Genomic DNA, 22695 nt, shown 5'->3' with positions numbered 1-22695 from the left:
AGCAAGAAAATTTCTGATAGTGGTTCTTTTTATAGCCCAAAAGAAATAAGTGAGTTCAATTTTAAGAATAAAAGACTTTTAAAAATTTAAACTAACTCAACTAAGTTAGTGAAAATCTTAACCATCTAAATATTCTAAGATTAAGCTCCTTTCTACAACAAATTTGTTAGAATCCTGCAAGAAAACCAAAGGAAAAACGTTAGATGATTTGGTGGACTTCCACAAGTCTAATTTTTAACTTTCGGTTACAATTTTTTTTTCTGTCTGCAATGCACTACAGATCAAACTATATGCGCTACAATATAACCTTGATACGCTAAAATAAGGTTTCAACGCGCTACACTATTTTCTAGATGCACTACTCTGTGCATCGAAAGCACTGCTCTGATTTTCTCTCGCACTAAGACCTATAGGAAAAATAGTGATCCGATGCGCTAATATATGGACTTCATGCGCTAGATGATGGACTCCACATGCTAAACAGTGAACTGAATGTGCTAGGCTGTTAACCGGATGCGCTAAATAGTCAACTTTATGCGCTGATTCATTTTTCCTATGTGCCTGCAAAAGTGGTTAAATTCAAAAACCGATTTGATATATGGGGTCTAGCTCCATGGTGGGGGCTAGAAATGTATGCGAGAAAAGCGGGTTGATAGAACTCAATATGTGAAAAATGGAGCTCTATGGAGCCTTGCTCACACACATAGGACTTCTTGGTGCAAGCTATGGAGTAATGAAGTATCACTCAGCCTCCCAAGGTTGGTCCCATGGTTCTCTATCTTACACGGTCCTTCAAACCAATGTCTTTGCTCTCAGATCACTGAGAAAAATGGTTTAGAGATGGTAAATGCAAGAACGAGGGATGTTTTTGTTGGTTTTAATATGAGATGCATCCTAAGCTATGCATGATTCTAGAAATGCAATAAACTAACTATAAGATGACAAGGTTAGTAAACAAACTATCCTAGCATATTATATTAGTTCAATGATTTAAGCTAATGATAATAGAAAGTATTCTAAACATGCATATTTAGACTAATTCCTAGTTAAAAGAGAGGCTAAAATGATGAGCATAAAAATGATATGAAAGCTTGAATGTATTTGACCATAAGTATGATACTACAAACTTGGATTGATCCCTTTTCTGAATGGAGGAATGAGAGCTCTATTTATAGCAAAAACAGGGCAATGGATGGTCAGGATTGAAAGAGTTGATCATGGGTTGAGTTTCAAAGTTGGGGATCCATGTTTGGAATTTGCACCAATGAAATGGTGACAAGTGTCAACATAAGACTGGTTGAGAAAAGGGGTTGGAGACATTAAATGCCTGAGAAGACCTCATGGTTATCTAGAGATAAGGGTTAAGCTTAAGTTAGGCTTACCCATTGGATTAAGTGTTAATCCAAGGATAAACTCTTGTGCAAATGATTAAGAGATAATCATGGTCAAAGCATTAAAGGCTTGATGAGACCCTTGGGTTGGATGAAGGTTAAGTTAGGCAAAAAGTCTCTAACCATGTAAGACAATTGAATTAACCATTAATGGTTTGGGAGACTTTGGGGATATTAAGTGGTTGAAGATTTGAAGCCTTTAATGGTTATCAAAGACTTTAAGGTTTTGAGAAGCGACCTCCCCTTGCTTAGGGATGTGACAAAGTTTAGAAGATGGGTTAGGCTAATTAGAAACGATTAGAAGAGTCTAGAAGAAATTAGGAAGGGGTTTAGGAAGGCAAGTGGGAGATGTAGGAAAATGCAAGTGGATGGAGGGATAATAGGATTTAATTGAAATAAAGTTAATTTAATTCAATTTGGTTGCAATTTGGGGAAATTAAATAAATTAGATTTATTCAATTTAGGATAACTATTTAATTAAATTTGAATTTAATTAAAAGTGGATAGGGGGGATTTAATTGAATAAAATGATTTATTCATTAAATGGTAAAAAGAAGTCTAGTGAATTTAATTTAAATAAATTGAGTAATTTACTTAATTAAATAGAGGAATGTGGGTAATTTAATTAAATTGGATTTAATTAAATAGAGAAATGAATATAAAATATTCATTTAGGAATATGGTCATTTTTATACGTCTATAGTAGTAGCAATAAGATAATATCAAACTTTGTAGAGATTATGAAGTTATTTACAACATCGTTAAGGACTTGCAGTGTAGGTTTGAGTTACGGTATGTGTTATTCGAGGGAAAAGAGGAAGATATCATTTTTCAAGTATAAAAGGGGCCTAATATTGTATGAGACATATTACTAGAAACTTTGTGAAGCTACTGTTTGAAAGATGTTGGATTTGGTTAAGTGTTGTCATTGATGTCAACACTGTATCTCGGCTGAATCTATCCCGGTTATTCTTGGTGATCTTCTTTGTTTCAGTTGTGATTTTGATTCAGTATGATTAGCTCTCTGAAATCGGTTTTGGATGCATACTCTGGATTGTTACATGCTTGCTATATTTTTTTCATTCATTATTTTTTTCTTCAGTTGTTATCTCTTTTGGTATTTACTGGAACCAAGAAAGTTAGATCGGTTAGCTTTACCGATATGCATTATTTGGTGACTTAGTCAGTGGATTTTGGGACCAACTTATGGAATTAGTTTCTATCATGATGATCATGTTTCTTTGTTGTGTCTTGAGAATTTGGTGACTTTGCATTGGATGGGGTGATGTTATTATGGTCCTATTTGGATCTGGTTAAACGTTTCATTATTTCAGTGAGGGTTTCTACTGTTCGGTGAAACGTGTTCAATTTTGGTCTTAGTGGAATTTTCGGTGGATAATTGTTTGGATACTTGATTTAGGTCCATACTATGTAATGTAAATCATAATATTGTTCCGGTAGTATTGTGTATTGTAATTTTTGTAATTATGGGTTTATGGGTTTAGGGATTAGCCGACCTTGTCAATAAGGTTGATGATTTGTATCTATAAGTGAAGTATTCATGTATTTTACATAGGATGGTTTTGGGATGGTTATGTATGCATTATCAAAGAAAGGGTTATGTGTGAATAGAGTCACATAATTCTAATGAAGGTTGGAAAGGTTTTTGAGCATAATGTACCACTGAGAGGGGTGAATAAGTGGTTCCTAATAACTTTTCTTTTTAAACCAAGCTTGGAGTACCGATTAACAACCCAAACTCTAAACAATCAAACTAGTAAGATAAGAGTAGATATCAAAAGAGACAAACACACAAATGCATAACCCACAACACCAGATGTACGAGGTAAACCCAATATTGAAAAAACCTCAGTGAGAAATGTTGCTGGAGTCTACTGCTCCAATACAACCTCACAATGAAACAACATATTACAATGATTTAGGGCACCAACCCTAGGAGCCCCAACCCTTGCACCAAGCACCAACTCGGTGTAATATAATGCAATATAATTTTAATGCAATGATAGCACCTAGTTTCAAATGAGTTCTACAAAACTTGATCAATGGATGTTTGTCGGTTATCAACTTGCTTTGTTTCACAAGTCCTTTTTCTGTTGGTTATGAGATTGCTCTCTGATTCTCTTCTCATTCTCAAAACTTCACCCTACATAGTATCACACTTGGATGCCTTCCTAACCTTTCAATACCTACCGGTATGTTTGATAGTTAAGATTATAACAATTCATCGGTTACTATGTCTCTACCAATTAGAACCTCTCACTGGTTCAGCCTGCTAACACACACTTTGACTCTCTGTGAAAGAACTCTTAGGAAAATAGTCTTTCTTCTTATTCAAACTCTCTTTTCTATCACAAATCGCATCTAGCATCAATCAATCTTAGTCTTGAGTTCACATATTTATTTGTGAGGGTTCCCACCAAAAGAAACATTCAAATAGTGGCATGTTAGGGTTTTCCTTCACCAACTTGATCTGTATAAGATCTAATTTGATCTTCTTTTCTGGAATGGTGATTTGAATCACATGAAACAACACCGCCATCTCCTCTCTTTTCAATGTGCATTTTCTATTTTTGGATGTATGCGACATGCTTTTCTGTGTTTCTCTATCAATCACCATTAATGGCTTGACTATTTTCCTTCAACCAATGAGTACAAGGATCAGATCATTCTGCAAGGTTGGTTCAATCACCTTGCTGTTTTGTCTTCCTTGAGATGCAACATGCTGCCATCATCCCATGATTTGTGGGTTCTTCATTAATGCTGACCTTCTTGTGAGACAACTACATCATTGAATACTTCACCGACCTCCACATGCTCGCCACCTAGTTTCCACCTATCATCCTTGTCAACATCCATCTCTACTTAGACTACAAAGTCAGTTTGACATCCTTCACCGAATAAGACTCACTATCGGTTCAATGCACCATACTGGGATAACCTATCTTCACTGGTGGACCTTCATACCTGCTAACCTCTTCTCTATTGGTGGACCAACTTGGCCTTCCATAAAACATGTTGGTCCATCCACTGAATCCATTTACCGATTCCATTATTCTTCTCTTTATCTGTCAATGGTCACATCCCTCTATTATTCTTTGCTTGCTTGTCGGTGGTCCTTCTTTACCAATAGAAACTTCACTTCATGTGTACCAGTAACATACCTTTACTGTCTACCTACACACTCCATCCTTTATACTGGTTAACATCATCACTTACTTCACCCATACCAATCACCACTACCTACTCACCGATGACCATTCCATATTGATTGACATCAATGACTACATAATGCCAAAAATATCCCCCTTTGGCATTGATGTCAACACACTTTGTTCCTTCATCTGGCCCATTTGACCATTCTCCCCCTTTGACAACAATGAAAAAGGGTCAGGGCATCCTTCCATCTAATTGATTCTCCACCGGTTATACAGTGTATTCTCCCCTTTTTTGGAAACAATCCGCTCAATCGTCAACATATAAGAATCAAATGTGATTGTACTATGAGTGCTGCCAAGTGGGAAAGTAGATACCCATAATCATGAAATTATCTTGGGTATTCCTACAATAATTTCCTTCTTCTACAGTTCATTCTTTAAGTACACCCATAAGCTCAAGCATGTTGGTTCCGCATCATAAACACTTGATCTCTCCCTGTGTCCAGCATATGGTCCAAGAGATAAGGGATTTTACAATGAACTCACCCTGAACCATATATCTCCTTTTAATCTTAAGTGCATGAGGCAAGTGACACAACTCCCAACTTGTGTCTTATGTACTCAAAAGTTCTTACCGGTAATGGTTTGGTGAGAATGTCTTCCACTTGTTCTCCTATAGGACCATATTCTATTACGACTTCTTGTCTTTCAACCTTATCTCTAATAAAATGATACTTGATGGCTATATGCTTTGTCCTGAATGCATCACCAAATTCTTTGATATGTTGATGGCACTTGAATTGTCACACCTGATGGGAATAGGATCGAAGATATCCACCTATATGTCTTTGAGGGTCTGCTTCATCCAAAGCACCTGAGAGAAGTATGTGGCAACAACAATATATTTTACTTCAGCAGTGGATAGGGAGACTCAATCCTACTTCTTACTATTCCATGAGACAAACCGGTCACCTATAAAGAATGTACCACCACTTGTGCTCTTCTAGTCATCAACACAACCTGCCCAATCAACATTAGTATACTCTTCGAAGATGAATTCCCCTAGTTTAGGGTACCATAATCCATAATTGATTGTCCCTTGCAGGTACCTAAAAATTCTGCTAACTGCATTCATATGTGATTGCTTAGGTGCTGCTTGAAATTTAGCCATCATACACACTGCCTATACTATATGTGGTCTAGAAGTAGTAAGATACAATAAACTGCCTATAATGGATCTATACAAGGTCTGACTCCCTACCGATGAATCATCATTCTTGCTCAGTTTTCTTCCAGTCACCATGAGGGTACTCATTGGTTTGCAGTCCTGCATTTGAAACTTCTTTAGCATGTCCTTTACATACTTGATTTGTAAGATGAAGATTCCCTTATCTAGCTGTGATATCTGCAAACCAAGAAAATATGTCAACTCACAAAGCATTGACATCTCAAACTCTCACTACATCTAATCAGAAATTTTTTTGCAAAGAGTGTCCTTCTTGCCTCTAAAAATGATGTAATCTATATACATGACCACAATGATCATGTGGTTTCCATCTTCCTTGATTTATAGATTGTTTTCAACACTCCCCTTTTTAATCCTTGCTCCTTTAGGTACTTATCTATTCATGAATACCATGCTCTAGGAGCTTGCTTTAAACCATACAGGGCTTTCTTCAACAGACACACAAAGATTTCATCATCATGTAATAGAAACCCTTTTGGTTGCTCCATGTACACTTCTTCCAAATCTAATGCAACTCTCCTTCCATGGCATCCATCAATTTCTAACTTCAAAATGAGAAACTTTCCTATCGCCCCACATGCAATTATCATAAATATAGCCTAGTTAAAGCAATGAGTGTTCTATCACAAGAAAAAGAGTAAATTGAGGATTTACCTATGGAAAATTATGGCCTTGTGTAAATTACAAATATAACTTTGAGTTGTAGAATGGAAGACTCTTCAAAAAATCTTCTACTATAGACACATATATTAGTTGTTTTCAAATTATTTATATAATAATTTTTTTTATATTATTGCCAAATAGATAATAAATGTCTTACTAGTCAATTATTGAAAAGAGAAAAAAGATGGGGGAAAGGGGGGCTTGAATATGGTGACAGGAATTGAAGTACTTCAATCTTAGTTCAACAAGATTTTCAAGGTGTTCATCAACTCCATCCAATCTACGAGCTAATAGTTGAAGGAAAATGATATTGTCATGTCTACAAGAAATAACTAAGGGTGCCACACATCAAGTTGCAAGAAAGTTAAGAGATAACAACATTATCAAGGAATCAAAGTCATGAAAACTTTGGATAGTATGTATAAGACTATGGAAAGTCATATTAAACATATGAAACCATTGTTGTCCCAAGAAACCTACAGTGGTCTTCAATAGATTTGTATATTTATTTGAATAGTTTGTTGAACTATAAAATGGCTCAATTAAGTTAAAGAGGAAGAAAGGGTATACAAAGAAATGTGCAAGGTAAGGGCTTAAATATCCCTAACCTCAGTAAGCCTACCAACTTATGATATTTTTATTCATTCACATAGGATTACTTGGAGTAATGATAAAGATGGAGGATCATTATCAAGAAAATATTGTGAAGAATGTTGAAAGTCTATGGAGATGGTAAAAGACTATAATAAATATTGTCAATTCTATCAACATGTTTCTAGATAGGCTACATCTTAAAGGCACAATCACCAACTTCAAGACACCTATGGATAACCATACCTTCCAAACATTTGTAGGACCACTTAAGATTAAACAATTAAGAGTAATTAATATCTGAAAGTTTCTTTAAATCCCTTTAAGAAACATGAAATCACAAATAGATCTATGAAAATCATTGGGATAGAAATGTATCAAAGGGTATTGTAACAGTCAAATCATTCTTCAAACTAATAAATAGTCAATTTAGGAGTTGTAGTGGCTTCATCAAAGTGTAAAGATAAGAGGAGTATTTGCAAACAATATGTAGTAGCAATAAGAGAACATCAAACCTTTTAGAGATTATGAAGTTATTTACAACAACATCTTTAAGGGCTTGTAGTGTAGGTTTGAGTTATGGTATGTGCTAGTGGAGGGAAAAGAGGAAGATCTCATTTTTCAAGTATTAAAGGGGATTGATGAGGTATGAGACATATTATTAGCAAATTTGTGAAGCTATTATTGGCAATATGTTGGATTTGGTTAAGTGTTGTCATTGATGTCAACACTCTATCCCGATTGGAGACTGTCCTGGTTGAATCTATCCTGGTTAATCCTCCTCCCCCATCTAAATCAATTCTTCTAATCTCTAATTAAAATTAACAAATTAAATTTTGTTGAGATTAATTACTATTTTCCAATTATTTGAATTTCTAAATTCAAATGAGAACATGGCTCCTAACTTTTAGCCACCTAACCTAACCACCCTCTAACCTAACCCATTCCATCTAATCCTAGGGTCTAACTAACCCTATCCTCTTGCGCATCCTAACCTCCTTATCCTAATCTCCTATTGTGTCAATATTTTCCCCTTGAGACACATGACACTTTTTCCACATGTCTCCTACCTTGGACACATGGCCTCTCATGAGCAAGGCTCCTTGATACTTGTCACCATAGGGACAATAAGTGTCCTTTCCTCCAACCTCTTTTCAAACTTTCTGAATCTTGGCCCTTGATATCTTCATATCAAATCTGGATTGTGGATTCCTGCCACCTTAGCTTTGGCCTTGGAATTCCTATAAATATCCCCCATTTTGTAGTAATAAGGATCCCTTGCATTCATAGTTTTAGCATCATTACTATAGGCATTTTCATTTGTATCATCTAGTAATCAACATTTTGGATTAATCATAGCATGTTAAACTACTTTCTTAGATCATACATTTCATATCATTTGCATAATCAATCATGATCAAGTAGCTACTCAACTCTTGAGTTGCCACTTTGGAGGTCATTACTCCATTGAAAGCCAATCAATCCAATACCGTCAAGGTGCTCAAAAATAGAGGAAAATCCCAATGAAGGCTTAATGGTTTGCAATATTTAATTTAGTTTTCAATTAAGCTTTTCATTATATTTTATTGTCTCAACATATGTGTATGATTTCTCTTATATACCACATTTTTAGCAGCACGGGTTTACCTGACCTTGTCAATAAGGTTGATGATCTGTATTTATAGGTGATTTATTCATGTATTTCACATAGGATGGTTTTGGGATGGTTATGTATGCATTATTAGAGAAAGGATTATGTGAGAAAAGAGTCATATCATTAAAGGTTTTGTATTGCAGAGAAAACAACAGTGCTTAACCGGAATTGTTTCAAGCATTAGTAGATGATACTTTCACAATTCATTTCTTTCTAGATTGTAGTCCAATATTTATGTAAGCCAGTGAGTCTTCCCTTTGTCATGAGCAATGCACTCTAGGATATTAGGCTTTCTACAAGTGCAGACCCTATTGTAATCATTCATAATACTACTATAGAGTATTCATCTGATTGTGGGTAGGGTTTCCCACCATGGTTCTTTCCTTTCTGGGTTTTCCATGTCAAATTATTGGTATTATGTGTGTTATGCTTTCATGTTATATCATTTATTCTATTGTGCTCCGGTATAAGGTTTGCAAATGAATTAATTGATGTTCTTGTGAGTAAACTAATTCACCCCCCCTCTCAATTTACTCCTGGTATTAGAACAATCCAATAGCTATAACCTATATGTCAAAAATGTTTGAGTCTTACAACTGGTAAGATGAATATGGTGAAGTTTCATAAGGAAAATGAAAAGCATATATGAAATATTTATGTGTTTCTAAGGACTGTATGTTGGGAACAAAATAATGCTAAATCAAAGCAAATGATATGCTAAGTATCAAAATATTTTCTCTTGCACCTTCAATGGTTGAAGATAGTTGCAAGAATATAGGAAGAATGCCGTAAATTATTGAAATAAATAGTTTGAGAGGAATTTTGTCTAGGAAATGTAGTTTTAAGTGCATGCAACCATTATTGAATCATAGATGAGGTGGAGGCAATTTTCATGTTTACAAGGAGAATCTTTATATCTTTCATTTGAAGTTGACAAGAATAATGTCTTGCACCTTGTTGGATGATTTGAATGCATTTTTAAAGGAGCAAATGAAGGCAAAGGTCTTCTTTGAACTCAAGAAGAAGTTTGATTCATTATCATCTTCAACAATTGTCATTATTCTCCCACCATAAAGCTCTTAGATTCTCTCAAGTATGTTATGTTTTAATTTAAGATAGTCTTGTAAGGTGAAGAGGAGGGTCGAGGAGCGGTGGGGGGGAGGGTAGGGGAGAAGGGGGGCATCTATTATAATTTTTAATTTTCAAGAGGAACAAAGTACGATAAGAGAACCCTATATCAGCTATATTCAACCCTTTTTATTAATAAAATAACTAATTGTGTCAATGATATATTTTGCATTGTGTATTATTGAAAAGTATGATATTATATTACAAATTGGCTATTCCTTTTGATTTTAACATTATTTATTAGATCTTTATAAGACTTTTTATGAGATTTGTGCAATCCATTAGCTATTTTAAGTTATTTTCTATATACAAAGTTATCAAGGATACCTTCAAACTCATTTTGATGCATCATTACACCTTTATTTATTTTGTTAACACTTTTACTCTTTTTTATTTGTATAAATTAAGTAGTATTATTATTAAATTCAATTTTACAAGATTATTTTTTAAAAATGGAACTAGAACTTCATCTAGATGTTTAGCATCAATTAGCAAGGTCTCACACCTTGAATTCATCCTAATGTTATCTTTGAAATGTTGAAATAGGTTTAATAAGAATTCAAATTCAATAGATAATAGTTTTTGGCACAAAAAATTATCGACAAGAGACACTATTGGTATGTTTAGATGTTGTCATTAATGATAACTCATATTAGTTCTGGTATCCACACTTCATATTTTCATCATCTGATAGATTGAGTAAAGATTGTTTAAGTTCGGTGAGGTCTGGATAGTAGAGCAGGATATTTGGTAGTGAACAATTTTGGTTAGCGAATTATATTGGTTGTGTATTTTGCTATATAGATTTTGAAGAAAGATTTTGGTCATGTAATATGCTTAATTCTTGGATTGTGGCCTCCGGTGATGAGTTTCATATAAGTTAGAAGATCTGGTAAACATGTTTTTGGTATGACCAGTGTATAATAGTCATAGCGTGTAGAAATTCACTTTTGTGGATCTTGCGGATTGATTTTGGTGATTGTTTGCATATTCAAGGTTGGTGAGCTTTCATGTGCGAAGAGTGTAGATATTTTGTTTTGGTCTGCATATACTTTAAAGGTGGATTTCAGCCAACTCATTTACACATTTCATCTTGTGTGGTGTGTTATTGAAGGTGACATGAAATCGTTCTTAATTTGTGATGCAGATATACAAGATTCATTATAATGGGTATTTTTGTGTGTGGTGGTAGTGTGCAAAGTATGTATGAGTGATTGTGTGTAGTTCCATGTGTGCAGGTGTTAGAATTGTTCCCCAGATTGAAGCAGAATATCAAAATAGAGCAGTGTTGTAGAATTGGGTGAGATTCAATATTTTGTACTTAGCCAGAACTATTCACAATAATTGTTGATGCTACTTCATAGTTCAAAATTCATTTTAATCTCTTACAAACATTTGTAAGGCAGTGAGCCTTCCAGGGTTCTTTCCCTTATTTTTAATCAAAGTAATGAGTGCTAGGCAGTGTGCCTAAATGCATGTGCATTTCCTTTTGTAATATTTTTTATACTTCTTGTAGACACCTAAAATTGTCCTATCTAATTAAATAAATATCTTTATTTATTTAATTATTTAAGCCTAGTTCTTCTATTAATTAAATAAATCTTTATTTATTTAATTAATTCATTTATCCTCTTCTAGCCTTATTTCTCATTTAAATACATTTATTTATTTAAATTACCCCTTTTCCTAAATTAAATAAATATCTTATTTATTTAATTATCCCACTTCTTCTATTAATTAAATGAATCTTTATTTCTTTAATTAATTCATTAACCTTTTCTACCCATGACACATGTCATTCATCTCTTAATTCATACACTACCTACCCCTTTCATTATTTTATTATTTTCTTTACTTACCCTCTAATCATAGCCGACCTCTTTTACACCTCTCAATCTTATCCCTCCATTTCTTATAGTGTCTTCTATATAAGGAGATGTTTCCTTCATTATCAAACCCTCACTATGCATTCAGCCCTGACTATGCTTTCAAACATGCATATGCAATCAAGCCTACTTGCAACCACATTTCCGTTCTTTGTTGAGCTCTTGTGCACATATAAAATCTAAGAGCAAATATATCAAGCAAGATCAATGGAGATAGGAAGAATGGAGATCCAAACCCTATTGGACATGTGATGGTATAATCTTTGTGATTTCATTTGATTTGCATTGTCTTAGGTAATCTTCATATGTTATGGTGGATCTTTGTTGTTGTTAGGCTAGGGTTTTGTGGTTGAATTAATTTAGTCTTTCAATATTGTTATTTCCATTTTAACCATAAACACTTCTAAAAAAGTATAATAATATTATGGATTTCAATCCCACTATGATTTTTCCCTTAACCAGTTTTCCACATAAAAATATTTGTTTTATGATGTTTTTGTTCTTTTCTTTGTGTTTTTGCATCTTATTTTTCTTAATTTGCATTAAGTGGTTGGGTAAGTGCATAAAGATGGTGTCCAAAAAGGGGGTATAAGTGGACACTTTTTTTTTCTGAAATCTGGTAAATCTAAACTTGGAGGAGAAAGTTGAGCGTCATCCACTCAAGATATGAGGATACTAAAATAACAAAGATTGTAGTACTCAGAATCTAGTTTCCAAACTAATAAGTTTTTTCAAAATTAGATAAGATTAAGGGGGTAAAATCCTTCGCACACAAAAAATAAACCTTGTTTTTTTTCTGAAAAACATAACATAGTGTATGATGTGCGCTTAAAAAAAGTCATAGTTAGATTTACTATTTTAACAAATCCTTTGGCAGAAAGATAGTTAAGAGTGAGCACTAAAAGTTGTGTATTTTTTTGTAATTTTTTGGTGAGTATTAATTTTTTTATGATTTTTCCAATCGAGCACATCCTGAAAATCAGGTACCTGTTCATGCGTGAAACATAACTTACACCAAAATAATAAAAAATGCAATTTTTTTTAAATTGTAAAGAATCAAGTGCACTACAATAATATATAATCTTTTTAAAAATTTGGATAAGTAGATCAAAAGTTATTAAAAAAATAGTACACATATGTCTCTAAGAACTATGGAGACACTTGTAAAAGAAATTAAATATAATAATATGTTATTGTTGTTCACCTTTTAAAAAACCTATATAGTTAGAAAGCTCAAAAGATGGGTGAAAAAATGGTGCCAATTTTAGAAATACCCACTTGTTGAAGTGTAAACTTGATGATGACAAAGCCAAGAAACCAAGTTGATAAAACAAAACACGTCAAAAACAAGGGAAATCATACTTCCAACCCTCAACTTTTCCATCCAAACCTATTCACAAGCCTAAATAGTCAAAAGTGCGTATGGGCTTACTTTTGTATAAAGACTGCATATGGGGTTTTTGTTTTTATAAAACCGTATACGAGGTGTTTTTTAATAAGAAGCTCATGCAGTTTTAAAGCTAAAATAACATGTACATAGTTCTTCCTGGGATACTCCATCATATTTTAATATATATAATATGTGTATGGCATATGTATACATATATGTATGTTTATAATATATGTTGGCTTGATGATGATGATATGATGTAATAGGTTGATTGATGACTTGTTTTGTGTTGTCATTGATGGCAACCATGTTTTGTTAGTCATCAAAGTTATTTAGTCCAACCGGTAAAGATTAACCGGTAGTAGAGTCAGTTAAATAGTGAACCGACAAACAAGACATTCAACTGGTAAATAGTGACAGAGTTATGTTCAAGCGACCGGTACAAAAGATTGGTGAGGATTTAAGTGTTATGGTTTGGTACACAGGTTTCTGACATTGACATAAGTCTATGATCGGGACTGCATCAATAGATTTGTTGTTACAAGCAAGTTATGTTGATCTGAGCAATCAATCATGAAGAATAGTTAGCCAGTAAAGAAAAGTCACTTAGATTGGTAAACTGGTAATCTTGATGTTATATTTTTATGATGAATTGTGTTTTTCCGATATAAGGGAAGCATTCTTTGCAAGATTGATCACATTCAATATACCTAGGAAATTGTTCCAAGGCCATTAGAAAACTAAGTTGAATTGTTTATAAAAAGAGGAAAAGTATGTGATGAGGTATTATTAGATGAAGAATCTAAAGTGCAAAATGGATTGGGCAGTGAAAGAACTAAGGGTTGTGTTAATGTTTAGTCGGTGTTAGTTGCAGAATCGAAGTGGATATAATCAGGCACATAGGTGTTGTTTTTAGATCAATTAAACTTTTTGTTTTCCTAACAGTTGCAACAAAATAAATCCCTTAATCGGGTAGGTTCTAACAGGCCTGATTGTATAAATCCCTTAATTGGGTAGCTCAACAACTCGAGTTTAAATCCTCCAGCGAGGTTACTCCTAATAGGGTAAAGCTCCTAATAGGGTTAAGCTGTAAATCCCCTCACCAGGTGACTCCTAACAGAGTCTTCTCTGAATCGCGCATGTTTGTAAGACCTTAACTAGTCAAAGATTTCTATTTTGCAGATAGTGAATCTTGTGTGTACTAACTCCAACTATGGTTTTTTCCTTTTGGATTTCCACGTAAAATTCTTTGTGTTATGGTGTGCATGTCTTATTTGGTGTTATCTTATGTGGTTATCTTTCTCACATGTCTATTAATTTTAAAGTTATTAAGAGGTGTAATGAGATCTATATTGTTTTTGCTTGCACTGATTCAACCACCCCTCTCAGTGCCTTATAATTTTATCAATATATACATGTAGAATATATATAATATGTATGTATGTGTATTGTCTTTTGATAAATTATGTGTATTATATGTATATGTGTATGTACATGTATATGTATATTGATATATTTGTAGACACCTAAAAAAGGTCAACACTTGCGGAGTCGTATTTTAACATTGGCGCATTGCCTTGTTTTAGGGTTTTTGCGTTGCATTAACATTTATCCTATGTCACACACTTGGTCTCTATCATTTGCGAGCATCGATTCCTTCTTCTTCATTCTTCATTTATCTCGCTCTTGAATTTGGTATTGTCGATAGCAATCTTCAGTCATGATTTTGGTCAATCTTATCTTGTCACATCAATGTGCGTGCTAATTTGTCATCATTTTGGACATCGTCAATCCTAATTAGGGTTTTGTCCTCCTATCGATCTTGTCATTTGTGATCGATTTGTCATCGATCGTTATCATTTTCAATCTTGTCGTTTTGCGTTATCATTTTCAATTTTGTCATTTTTGTGATCGATTTGTCGTCGATCGTCGTCCTTCTCAATTGTGTCAATTTGGATCAATTTGTCATTGTTCCTCATCAATTGGCACATTTTTCAATCAAATCATTTATCACATTGGTCCTTTGTTAATCAGAGTCATGATCGAGTCAATTATCTTTCATCAAGACCTAATTGTCATCCTTGCATTGCTAATTCATCTTCTAGGGTTTCATGATTTAATCATTTAACCTTGTTTGTCATTTCTCCCTTTAGGATTAATAAATTATTTATTTATCCTAAGTCTTCTCATCACAATTAAATGTTCATTTAATTGGCTAATTATTCCTCTTTTTGTGAATTAATTAATAAATGACAAATTATTAATTAATTCACCTAATTTATCTTAATTCCTAATTTTCCTCTTTTTCTAATTTTCTAATTCCTAATTTCAATTCTCTCCTATTTTTCTCCTAATTTCATGGGAATGACATTTCAATTTGTCATAATTTGTCATACTTGACAATCAATCAATTTTGACATAGAAATTTGTCTTAATTTTGTCATGAATTATCAATCAATCAATTTTGCATAGAAAGTGCATAATTTTTCATAATTGACATTTTTGATTTACAATTTCCATTTGAATTGAATCATGCTAATTTGATCATTTCTCCAATTTGTCTATAAATTGGATGAATTTCTTCAATCTCGGCTAATAATCACTTGTTTGAATCACTTTGTCGAATCAATCACGCTTTGAGTACTCTTGCGCTAATTGTCAATCTTGCTTTCACATTAGGTTTATGCAAGTGAAGGTGAGATCCACAAATAAAGGATATTTGAAGAAGAAAGAAGGAAAATGGAGCCGCATGAAGGAGACATTCAGATCTGCATCTGGTTTGCTTAGTTTTTAGTTTTGAATGTTTTGCTTTCATGTCTCTATTGGATGTAATTAGGATTGATCATTGCATTTGAGCTTTCGTGATTGAGCTAGATTAGTATTTTGATTTGCTTTGATGATTTCTGATTTCCTAGCTACATTAATTGGTGAACCCGACATGAACTAACCCCCTAATCATGCTTTTGAGTGCTTTTGAGTTGATTTGCAGGTCAAAAACGCAAGAAATAGGGTAGTGCAGTGTTTTCTGGGAACTTCTGCGCCTGTGTCAAGCATTTTGCACTTGTGTCAGACATTCTGTGCCTATGTCAAGGACATTTTGTGCCTGTGTCAGATAATCTGTGCCTATGTCAGACATTCTGCGCCTATGTAGGGCAAGAAACAGAGGTAAAAGACAGTGTTTTTCACTTGCAAATTGTTTTCTTTTGCATTCTGTTTCTGCTTTTTTGGTTTTGTTGGTACTGATTCTCTGTGCAGAACCTTGGCATACGCATGGCAAAGACAACAAATGAAACTACTAACATGTTTTTGTGTAGGTTCGATAGTCAAAGACTAAACATATCAAACTTCTGACTTGGGTTTTGTAGGTTGCCTTGGACTACAACTAAACTTTGTGTTTGCAATTAATATTTAGGCACCTAGTGATTTCTAAATAGGCTGGAATGAATGTATTTTTGCTTTGATTGTTGAGTTTGACATTGGAGTAGGAGAGTATGCTCTCATCCTTCTTAGAGTGATCAGAAATCCAGATCTTCAATACCATGCTCATGTTTTTGATTGTGTGTCACCTTTAGAGGGCCTGCCTTCCCGACCATTTGCTTTTGCAAGGAAGTGACAATCGTGAGAAGGGAATGACCTAAAGTGAGTATGGATAGAATACCTTGGCATTCTAACTCACTATAAACAAATACCTGATGGGCAAAAGCTTTGAAGGAAGGGTTACATGGGAATTGCAGTTACTTGGGAAGTGATGACCCTTCAACTCTTTCTCATATCAACATCTAAGTAGGACCTCACGGTCTAAATCATGCTTGCGCGACTACATTTGTTTGGTATCTTGGTGGGCTTAATGTCTCAATCATGCTTGCGTGACATCAAGGAGTAACACTTAACATAAATCCTTACTAAACACCTTGTTTTTAGAGGCCAAAAAACCCTTCTAGTTGCTTGAGAAGGACAAGTTCGGATACTTGGAAGAGATACTAAGTTCGCCATGGGGAGATTTCCATGGGGACTAATGCTTGGCTGCCCTAAGAAGTGAGTGCTGTGGAGGGGAGCCCATGGGGTCAAGCATCTATGTATTCTCCTTGAATATCATAACGAGTCTACCTCTCAAGTACCTACTGTCCTTACCTACCATAAGAAATGTGTGAATGAGCATGATTGTCTTGAGTCTAAGTTAAAATATCTTGTCTTCTTTTCTTGTCAAAAGTTGAGTTGTGTCTCATTTCAAAAACAAGGCAAATTGATTCAAAACAAGGTTAAACACAAGAACATTTCATCCAACAAAGTTTAAAACACCTTCAAACATAGTTGTCAAACATTTTTCAAAATCTTGTCTCAACATTCATGTCACTTAGATTTAAGGTCATCCATTTGCATGTGTCCTCTTGCATTAGAGTAATACCATTGTCATACATTCATATTTGCATACCCTAGTTCTCTTCATTAAGCTTAGGTCATTATCATATCATATTAGGGTCACTTGCATAGTAATTGTCCCTTGGCATATAGTGCCAAAACTAAGTTTTGTCATACTTGAGTAATCCAAATTTTTGATAAACCCTAAGTCATTGTTAAGAAGTCTAGACCTTATCAAACTTTTTTCTTTTGTCATTATTGTCATTTGGTCAAACCTAGCTTAGTATCCAAGCATATAGGGGAGATGTTGTCATTTGTCCTTTTGTCACTTGGTCCTTTTGTCCTTTGAGGTCTAGACATCATTTCAATTTCCTAAAGGTCTCTTTTAGATTTGCATTCCAAAAAGTTTGTCAAAATCTTGAAAAACAACCAAAAACATAGGTTGCATTCTTGCCATAGATTGCATTTTCATTTATTTAGTTTGCATTTAGTTGCATATCATATATTGTCCTTGAAAATTTCCAAAAATATCGCATTTGCATAAGTGACATGCTTGTTGAAACAAGATCAAAATCTAAAAAGATGGGTGAACTAGTGTATCAACCCATTGACAACATATCAAATTCACAGTTTCAAACTAGTCAAACAGTGCAAATTGAAGGTTCATCAAACACGTCATTACCACCATATGGAATGGTTCAACTTGGACCACCTCCATTATATGAACTAGTGTTTGTACCTATGAAACCAAGACATGGGAGTGTTCCACCAACTCCAAGAGGAAATGCACCTTTCAATTGGAATCAACCAAACCTACAACATGAAATTCAAACGTTACATGAGGAACAAACCCTTTCACAAGGATTTGGTTCAGATCAAGGCATTCAACAAGAAACGAATCCAAATGTCCAACCAGATTCTTCATCAGATTCGGATGCTTCTGATGATGTTGATATGTTCCTTCAAGATCCAAAGTTGACAAAAAAGATGGATAAGTTCCTAAACAAGGTCTTTAAAATGTTCCCACAAAAATATCTTAACATGATGAGTAATGTGACCTCCTCAAGTGAGCAAATCAATGTGCAAAAACAACAAGACGGTGAGCTGTTAAGTTTCTCTCCACATCCAAATGAAGAAAATGCGCAACAAGCAACTCAATCTAACTTGATGAGTAAACATGCTACAAAGGCATTGACAATGACTATTCCTCAAAAGTCACCATTTGAGACAATAAATAATCCATTATTCAACACAACACTTATAACACAAGATCAAATGAAGACCACGCAAATATTGACAACTATCCCTCAACAAGAAGTGGTTCCTTACATGCATAAAATTGGATCAACATCTAAGGTGCAAGAAAGCTTCACGACTGGAATGCCTGATATCACCAATGTCCAAAACAATTCCACGATGCAACAAAGTTCTTATATCCCGTTAAGCTCAATATATTTGCCAAACACTATTGTGACAGATCCTTCGATAATGGCAACACAAAGAACTACGGATAGTGGTTTGCACCAACAACAATTGTTGGAACAATTGAGTAATACACAAAAGGTACAATCGAATGTGCAAACAAGCAATGTACAACAACAACAATATCGCATTCGACAACAAATTGCAGCACCTTCGGCACCGTTACAAGTTAATGCAAACTTGCAACCATCACAATGGATTGGACAAACAACATAGCAAGTTAATGCAAGTGCTATACCCCATCTTAAGGAGAAACAACAAAAACCACCTAAATAAAGTTTTTTGCAAATGATGGGATATACACCACGACAACAATTGGCACAAAGTCAACAAATTCTGATTCGTCAACATCAACAACATGTGCCTCAATATGTGCCAATGCAAACAAGCTATCATACTTCACAGCCGCAATTGGCACCTGTGCAATATCAACAACATACTCAATTACAATATCAACCTAGGCTACAAGAAGCACAACAACAAGGTCGATATCAAGGCATGGCACAACCACAACAACAAGAGATGTACCAAGAACATTATATGCCAGAGACACCAAAAATGGCCATTTCAGAGCATCAACAACCGATTGGAAATATGATGTATCGACAAAGAGTACCCACTGGGATTAATGATGGACCTCCAAAATCTGATACAATTGTGCAACAACTTGAGAAATTGCAACGACAAGTTGACACATTAGAAACTAAAGGAACAAAGAAGTTGTATACAGAGCAGGATTTGTGTCCTAATCCATTTGATAAGAGCTTATACATGCCTCCATTCCCTAAACATTTTGAGGCACCTAATTTTGAGAAATATAAAGGGAATGGCAATCCAAAAGATCACATTTGAGCATTTTTTGTGGCATGTACTGAAGTGAGCTATGAGGAGACATATTTAATGCGATTATTTGCATGAAGTCTCATAGGACAAGCCATGGATTGGTATTTGCATCTGCCAAGAAATATAAAGGCTTGGTTTGAATTGGCTAAAAAGTTTATATCTCACTTTGCATTCAACATCAATAGTGACGTGACCATGTTAGATTTATGCAACACCAAGCAAAAGCAAGGTGAACCATTAGTGACTTTCTTGCAATGATGGCGAAGCTTGTATAGTCGTTCTTCCCTAGATATACCTAAAGAACAACAAGTGAATCTGTTTATCCAAAATTTGGTCCCAAAAATGATATATGAACTAAAATTGAAAAGTCCCAGTACTATTGAGAAACTCATTAAGAAAGGGATGAATATTGAAACTACTCTTGTAGCTAAAGGAATCATTAAGCTTAACAAAGACAGTGACAACATGAACAATTCAGGGGACAGAAATAGATTTTTGTATAAGAACAAGAATGTCACTAATGATGGAGTTGTTGATGCAAGAGTGGTGAATACAAATCAACCCCCATTCACGATCAAGAAATTGAGTGTTCCTAATATGTCAACTATGGAACAAAATCGAACACCAGTGAGCAATGTTACTCAACAGCCGCAATACCAACATCTTCAACAATATAATCAACAACAAGGCCAGCAACAAATCCAACAGCGCAAACCTTTTTGATCAAGGGATGGGCCTCCTCAACAATTTACGCCATTGGGAGAGCCTATTGAGTCAGTAATGAAATAATTAATACAAGCAAAATTTATTAAGCTACCAGATATCAAGGCAGAACCAGTGGTAAAACCGCATTGGTGGAATGATAATGCATATTGTGAGTATCATTGGTCCAAACGACATAAAACCACATCATGTTTTCAATTGAAAAATATGATTCAATATTTGTTAGAGCAAGGAGTAATTGAGGTAGATCCACCCCATGCGACCTCTAACACTGATCATACTATTTTCAAAACTCCTTTGCTTGATCATGACAAGGGTAAAGCATCTTCTTCAAACTCTACCCAGACATCAAATTATGCAAATACTGGTTATAACAATGTCATCAATTGTTTTTGTGCATCAAATGGGTATGTTTCCACCCTAAGAATAAAGGGACAAGATCCTTCTTGCACAGTTACCACTTGTCGATCTAAAATAGTCTTGAAAGGAGCTCCTGCAGCTCCTTCCAAACCAACTCCTGCAAGTCAATATAATCTCTTGGATCATCTAGGAAAGACACCTGCACAAATATCAATCCTTGAGTTGTTGAAAATGTCCCCCATGCATCATGCAGTCCTGGATAAAGCTTTAATTGAGTCCACTGTCCCGACAGACATTGATGTTGACCAATTTCAAGCTCGGATTGGACATCTAGCTGTTTCCCAAAATGTCACATTTTTTGATAATGATATCTCACTTGATAAGCTCCCTCACAATGATCCTTTACACCTTGAAGTCTTTGTCCATAATTGCAAAATCCGACGAGTCTTGATAGATGCCGGAACGGGTCTTAATATTTGTACCTTGAGAGTGGTCATTAGCCTTGGATATACAGAAAATGACATTGATGCTTCCAGAAGAACAACAATCAAAGCATATGATGATGCTGAGCGCCCATCTAAAGGGATAATTACATTGCCTATCAGAGTCGGTCCAGTGACAGAAAACACTTTCTTGCAGGTCCTGGACCTTGATCTCCCTTACAATATGATTCTTGGCCATCCATGGATCCATGCAATGAAAGTAGTTCCATCCACCTATCATCAATGTTTAAAATATCCTTACAATGGAACTGAGATAACAATTCTAGGAGATCCTAATCCATTTCAATTTTGTGCTGCCCTAAAGGATTCTCTGCAGCAGCAAGTCCCAGTCAATAGAGAGACCAAATCACATAGTTATGTGGATCCTAATGAATTGTTAGATGCTGTCAAAGGAAAATTGAAGATATAGGACCAAGGATGCGGAGAATATTCAATGGATCAAACATTCCTCATCAGGAATTTACCAATATCTCCAAAATCATATGGCAAACTGCATTTATTGCAAAAGGAACCTAAGGTCGTTATTCAATATCAGCCTCCCACTACATTTACAAGATGGGGTGAACTTGACAAAGAAACTTTAGATGATGATGTCATAGATTGGCTTTATAAGGATCCAACTGAGACCCCACCTATCAGGTTGCCAGTGGAATGATACGACAAAGGATTTACTATGCTGCAAAAGAAAGGATATGACGGCTGCAGTGGCTTAGGCCTAAACAACAATGGAAGGCTAGAACCTATTATACCCAAGATGCGACCTCCAACTTTAGGGTTAGGTTTTGTACCATTGCGAATCGGATCCTCATCTACCAAAGTGACCACGTGTGGAAAAGGGTGTGACTCTAATGATGAAATAACACCTGAGGATACCCGACCCGAAACTGATTCCAATGAATGGGAGTGGAGTTCTTTTTCTTCTAGCTCCTATGCCCTTGACAATATTTTCCTTGACCCTGATAATTTGCGTATGGAAGAAAAACATGAAATAATTCCTCTTCCTAAAACATTTCCTAATGCTTGGATAGAGTCATTCTGGGAGCCAAGCTCCGAATCAAATACAAGCAGTTCAGATAGTGATACCACAGATGTTTACATCTTTACCATATCAATCCTCTCTCTCCTTAAAACTGATGATGACATGCCCCTCATTTATCCCTAGCTTATCCAATATGACCAACAAGAACCACTCACATTGGACTGTTTTCAAAATGACGAAGCAATTGCAGAATTCCTTGGACTACGGGAAGGCATATCGCAAGGTGATCATAAGGCAGGACTTGCTATTGACCTAGTTTCC

The sequence above is a fragment of the Cryptomeria japonica genome, chromosome 5 (genome assembly GCF_030272615.1).
Source record: "Cryptomeria japonica chromosome 5, Sugi_1.0, whole genome shotgun sequence".
In the NCBI taxonomy this organism is placed as follows: domain Eukaryota; kingdom Viridiplantae; phylum Streptophyta; class Pinopsida; order Cupressales; family Cupressaceae; genus Cryptomeria; species Cryptomeria japonica.
Note: the sequence above shows the minus strand (reverse complement) of the source record.